We start from the raw sequence: 6,235 nt of genomic DNA, 5'->3' as shown, positions 1-6,235 counted from the left end.
GTTTCCTCAAAAATTAAAAATAGAACAACCGTATGATCCAGCAATTCCACTTCTGGGTATTTATCCAAAGAAAACAAAAACACTGATTCAAAAATATATGTGCACCCCCATGTTCATTGCAGCATTGGCCAAGATATGGAAACAAGCTAAGTGTCCATTGATGGATGAATAGAGAAAGAAATTGTGATACACACACACACACACAATGGAATATTATTCAGCCATAGAAAACATACGAAATCTTGCTATTTGTGACAACATGGATGGACTTTGAGGGTATTATGCTAAGTGAAATAAGTCAGACAGAGAAAGACGAATACCATATGATCTCTCTTATTTGTGGAATCTAAAAAAAAAAAAAAAAAATGAAGTTTATAGATACACAGAACAGATTGTTGGTTGCCAGAGGTAGAAGGTGAGAGGTCAGAGAAATGGGTGGACTTGTATTTTCTTTTAGTTTAAATAAAATGAATTTTTAAAAATTTTAATGTATACAGTTTGCAATATGAAGCATGAAGTTGACCACCAGAATAAGTGTAAGGTTCAGTGAGTGACAACAACCATGAACATGACTGCTGGAATAAAGTCAAGATTCACTAAGCCAATACAAATAAGAAGATAAATGGTAGAATGAACTTAAAGTTCAGTGTGACAAAACAACCATTAATGTGGTCATTGGAATAAGGTTAAAGCTTAGAGTGTGTCAACAATCTAAAATATTACTAATGGCATAGATTAAGATTCAGTGTGACACAGCTCCCAAGAAGATGCCTGCTAGAGTGAGGCAACATGTGGTGAGACTAAGCATGGTGCTGACTGCTGGAATAAGGTTAATGTTCAGTGTCCAATAATGCATGTGAGGATGACCATAAGTTTAAGTTTCAGTACATGACAACAAGCATGATGATGAATGCTGAAATGAGACATTTACCAATGGCATTTTTCACAGAAATAGAACAAAAAAATTTACAATTGTATGGAAACACAAGAGACCACAAATAGCCAAAGCAATCTTGAGAAAGAAAAGCGGAGCTGGAGGAATCAGGCTCCCTGACTTCAGACTATACTACAAAGCTACAGTAATCAAAACAGTATGGTACTGGCACAAAAACAGAAATATAGATCAATGGAACAGGATAGAAATGACATGTACACACTGTTATATGTAATATGGATAACTATTAAGAACCTGCTGTATAGCACAGGGAACTCTACTCAATACTCTGTAATGGCCTATATGGGAAAAGAATCAAAAAAGAAAAAAGAAGAGTGGATATATGTATATGTATAACTGATTCACTTTGCTGTACACCTGAAACTAACACAACATTGTAAATCAACTATACTCCAATACGAATGTTTTAAAATGAAGTAGATAAGTCAAGACGAAAAAAAAAGTGACTGTTGCCACTTGGGTTCCTCTGTTGGCTGGGTGTGACAGGAACCCTTATTCTCTCAGGGAGGAATACACTCAGCTATGTTGTTTTCAGTGGCTAATGTGTCCCATCTATGGCTGGAACCTAGGCTCCAGAGAAACAAATTAGTCACTAGGATAGAAGGTGGCATTCAAGGTGGGAAGGATAGGCCTGAAGTTTCTAGATGCAGTGGGGGTGGGGGGCCTTTCTCCCACCTATAAATTTAAAAAGAGAATAAAAACAGGGCTTCCCTTCTGTTACTTGCAGATATCCTCACTTCCCAAGGATCCTGAGAGAGGCAGGTGCCTAGTATTCACGGGGAAACAATAAATTGGGTCTGTTGTGTATATAGTACATTTAGAGAAGGAACGAAGCTCCCTGTGAGTGGGAGGTTGCACAGAGTCCTTTGTGCACCATGAATGGTCCTGCTTCTCTCTCTACTCCTTTCTCACCGTGCTTTCAGCTGGCGTCTCTTACATGCATCCTCTAGTGAAGTCCTTGCCCAAACATCAACCACTGTGTCATCAGATGGAGAAAGAAGGGTCCAAGCAAGGTCTGACTCTGGGAGGAGAGCCCTAGCGGGACCTCACAAGTCTAGTCTTTGGAAATGTAGCAGTTACTAGGCTTCTCTGTACAGCAGAGACACCTTGACCTTTCTGCCCAGTCCGGCTAGGGAGTTAGGAAAGGCTAATGGAATTACACTAAAATCCCAACAGTGGGTGTAATTCCAGGTAGATGGATTTTTGGTGATTTTAAATTTCATTATATATTCTGAAGTCTCTAGATCTTCTACATGAGCACATATTACATCTATAGTCTAAAAAGTCATTTCAAAAAGAATAAAAATTAAGCACATCCAGACTTTCTGTACGTTGTGCTTTTTTATCAAGTACTAGCAAAATTGTCTCCTACATAGATAATCCATGGAATTTAGGTCAGTGGCCTTGGCTGAAAGTTGCAATGATACTTCATTCTCTTTCCAATAACGATAATAACAGGAAGAAGGAAAACACAATCCAATAGTTTTTAATGTGGAACACATTACCCCAATAATTTATAGCAAATTAACATTCCCACCAATGAGGAACCATTCACTGAACAGAAGGCACTTGAATGGAAAGGGAGAGACTAGCCTAGGAGTCAATTCCTTGGGAAAGATCCAAGGAACCAGACTCCTCTGTAAATTCGGACAAGAGTCACCTCCCCTTTCCTTGGGAGTGGGAGGGGGTTGGTTTTCCAATTTTGGAGATTGCCACAAAAAACCCTCAGAGAATAGGTTTAAAATAATATATTTAATAAAGTTTCACAGATGTTTTATCATCCAGTCAGAAACACAATGAAGCTGAAACATTTAACAGAAGGAGAACTGACCAATCACAGCTAACATTTGTTTAGGCACCATGCTCATAACTTTAAATAAATAAATAAGCTTTAAAATAAATAAGTCTTATTTATTTTCACTGCAACTTGATGAAAACTTACTATTTTTATCTCCATTTTGCAGGGAAGAAAACTAACACTTAGAAAGCTTAGATTGGGACTTCCCTGGTGGTGCAGTGGTTAAGCATTCGCCTCCCAATGCAGGGGATGCAGGTTCCATCCCTGGTTAGGGAACTAGAGCCCACGTGCATGCCACACCTAAGAGTTTGTGTGTCACAACTAAGGAGCCCACTGGCTGTAACTAAGATCCAGCACAAACAAAAATAAATTTAAAAAATATATTAAAAAAAAAAGTTTAGGTTGTTTTGCTTTTTTAACTTCACTGTTGCTGACATTTATAGATAAGAATTTTGCAATCACTTTCTCTTCAAGCATTGCCTTATAATACTAATTACAGAATCTCTAGCACAAGTTCTCAGTAACAAATGCCAATACTCACAGAGCAAAAGGAAAAGAAAATACCTTGGGTAAGCTGACAGTCTCCATGGGAGACATAGGGAATATGGAAATACAGGTAAAGAGCTGGATTTTTTAATACCTTTTTAGAAACATTGGATAATCAATGTCTTGAAATATGCAGGTGGATTATTTCCAAACTTCTTAGTGAGAACCTTGTGGATCATTAACATGCATCATCCTTGACTTCTGAGCACCACAGTTCTAAATGAAAAATATAACTTTTCATTCATGGAACTGCCATTTTCAACAATATGATTATCATAGTTGTTAACTGCCATAATGTTGGAGGATATATAAATGCCCAGGAACTTGGACATTTACTTTGTTCATAAAATGATATGTGTGATGAGATTGTCTACACACACACACAGACACACAGACAAATATAGGTATAGATAACTGAAGTGATATAGTGAGCATTTAGATGCTTTGTGTTTAGAAATGGATTTACTACTCATGAGGCTAGCAGCACTGAAGGACTGAGTAGGACTACTGGACTCAGACTATCCTGGTAGCAAACTCTGGAGGGGATTCCAAAGGCAAAACAAGCACCACACTGAGAAATTACAGTGCCACTGCAAAGCCACTGATCACTGTGTTGATGGGTAGTGCTATACTTAGGATGTTCAGAGCAGTAGAAAAAGATTTATCTTCCAAGTGTTTCTTAAAATTGTCCATAGTTAAGAAACATTTTCTCAGGTAGTTAAGGGAAGAAATTAGTAGAAGATTTTCTTACCCATTTATTTATTCTGTGGGTTCTGATGGACCATCGCCTACTGTTTTCATGGTCCTATACAAGCAAAGGTATAATGTGTACCATCCTTGTCTTTGGTTGGTCTAAGAAATAATTGTAAAACTACTTATGGACCTTAAAAACCATGATGGTGGTTCTCATATTTGATTGTGTTCAAGAATTATCTGAGAGAGCTGTTAAAAATGCAGCTTTTCCAATCTACAGATTCAATGCTATCCCTATCAAATTACCAATGGCATTTTTTACAGAACTAGAACAAAATATCTTAAAGTTTCTATGGAGACACAAAAGACCCTGAATAGCCAAAGCAGTCTTGAGGGAAAAAAAACGGAGCTGGAGGATTCAGACTCCCTGTCTTCAGACTATACTATAAAGCTACAGTAATCAAGACAATATGGTACTGGCACAAAAACAGAAACATATATCAATGGAACAAAATAGAAAGCTCAGAGATAATCCCACGCACCTATGGTCAACTAATCTATGACAAAGGAGGCAAAGATATACAATGGAGAAAAGACAGCCTCTTCAAAAAGTGGTGCTGGGAAAACTGGACAGCTACATGTAAAAGAATGAAATTAGAACACTCCCTAACACGATACACAAAAATAAACTCAAAATGGATTAGAGACCTAAATGTAAGACCGGACACTACAAAACTCTTAGAGGAAAGCATAGGAAGAACACTCTTTGACATAAATCACAGAAAGATCTTTTTTGATCCACCTCCTAGAGTAATGGAAATAAAAACAAAAATAAACAAATGGGACCTAATGAAACTTCAAAGCTTTTGCACAGCAAAAGAAACCATAAACAAGATGAAAAGACAACCCTCAGAATGGGAGAAAATATTTGCAAACAAATCAATGGGCAAAGGATTAATCTCCAAAATATATAAACAGCTCATGCAGCTCAATATTAAAGAAACAAACAGCCCAATCCAAAAATGGGCAGAAGACCCAAATAGACATTTCTCTAAAGAAGACATACAGATGGCCAAGAAGCAGATGAAAAGCTGCTCAACATCACTAATTATTAGAGAAATGCAAATCAAAACTACAATGAGGTATCACCTCACACCAGTTAGAATGGGCATCATCAGCAAACCTACAAACAACAAATGCTGGAGAGGGTGTGGAGAAAAGGGAACCCTCTTGCATTGTTGGTGGGAATGTAAATTGATACAGCCACTATGGAGAACAGTATGGAGGTTCCTTAAAAAACTAAAAATAGAATTACCATATGATCCAGCAATCCCACTATTGGGCATATACCCAAAGAAAACCATAATTCAAAAAGACACATGCACCCCAGTGTTCATTGCAGCACTATTTACAATAGCCAGGTCATGGAAGCAACCTAAATGCCCATTGACAGACGAATGGATAAAGAAGTTGTGGTACATATATGCAATGGAATATTACTCAGCCATAAAAAGGAACGAAACTGAGTCATTTGTTGAGACGTGGGTGGATCTAGAGACTGTCATACAGAGTGAAGTAAGTCAGAAAGAGAAAAACAAATATTGTATATTAACGCATGTATGTGGAACCTTGAAAAATGGTACAGATGAACTGGTTTGCAGGGCAGAAGTTGAGACACAGATGTAGAGAACAAACATATGGACACCAAGGGGGGAAAGCTGTGGGGGGGTGGGGATGGTGGTGTGCTGAATTGGGCGATTGGGATTGACATGTACACACTGATGTGTATAAAACTGATGACTAATAAGAACCTGCTGTATTAAAAAATAAATAAAATAAAATTCAAAGATTAAAATAAAAGAAAACATAGGAGAAAATTTTTGAGATCTTAGGTTAGGCAAATATTTTATAGAACATATATAAAAAGCAGAACCCCTAAAAACTGGGTAATTGAATTTAATTCCCTGCTCTTTGAAAGACACTGAAAAGAAAATAAAAAGACAAACCACAGACCAGAAAGAAAATGTTTGTAAATACATATCTGATGGGAGACTGTATCAATAATACATAAAGAACTTAAACATACTCATTAAAATATTTGAACAGATGCATTACCAAAAAGAAATGATTTGGAGAGCAAACACATAGAAAGATGCTTTCCATCAGTATTCATCAGAAAAATTCACATTAAAATCACCATGAGATACTACTACATAGCTACTAGGAGAGCTAAAATTAAGCAA

Source organism: Balaenoptera acutorostrata, chromosome 5, assembly GCF_949987535.1.
Source record: "Balaenoptera acutorostrata chromosome 5, mBalAcu1.1, whole genome shotgun sequence".
NCBI classification, from domain to species: domain Eukaryota; kingdom Metazoa; phylum Chordata; class Mammalia; order Artiodactyla; family Balaenopteridae; genus Balaenoptera; species Balaenoptera acutorostrata.
Note: the sequence above shows the minus strand (reverse complement) of the source record.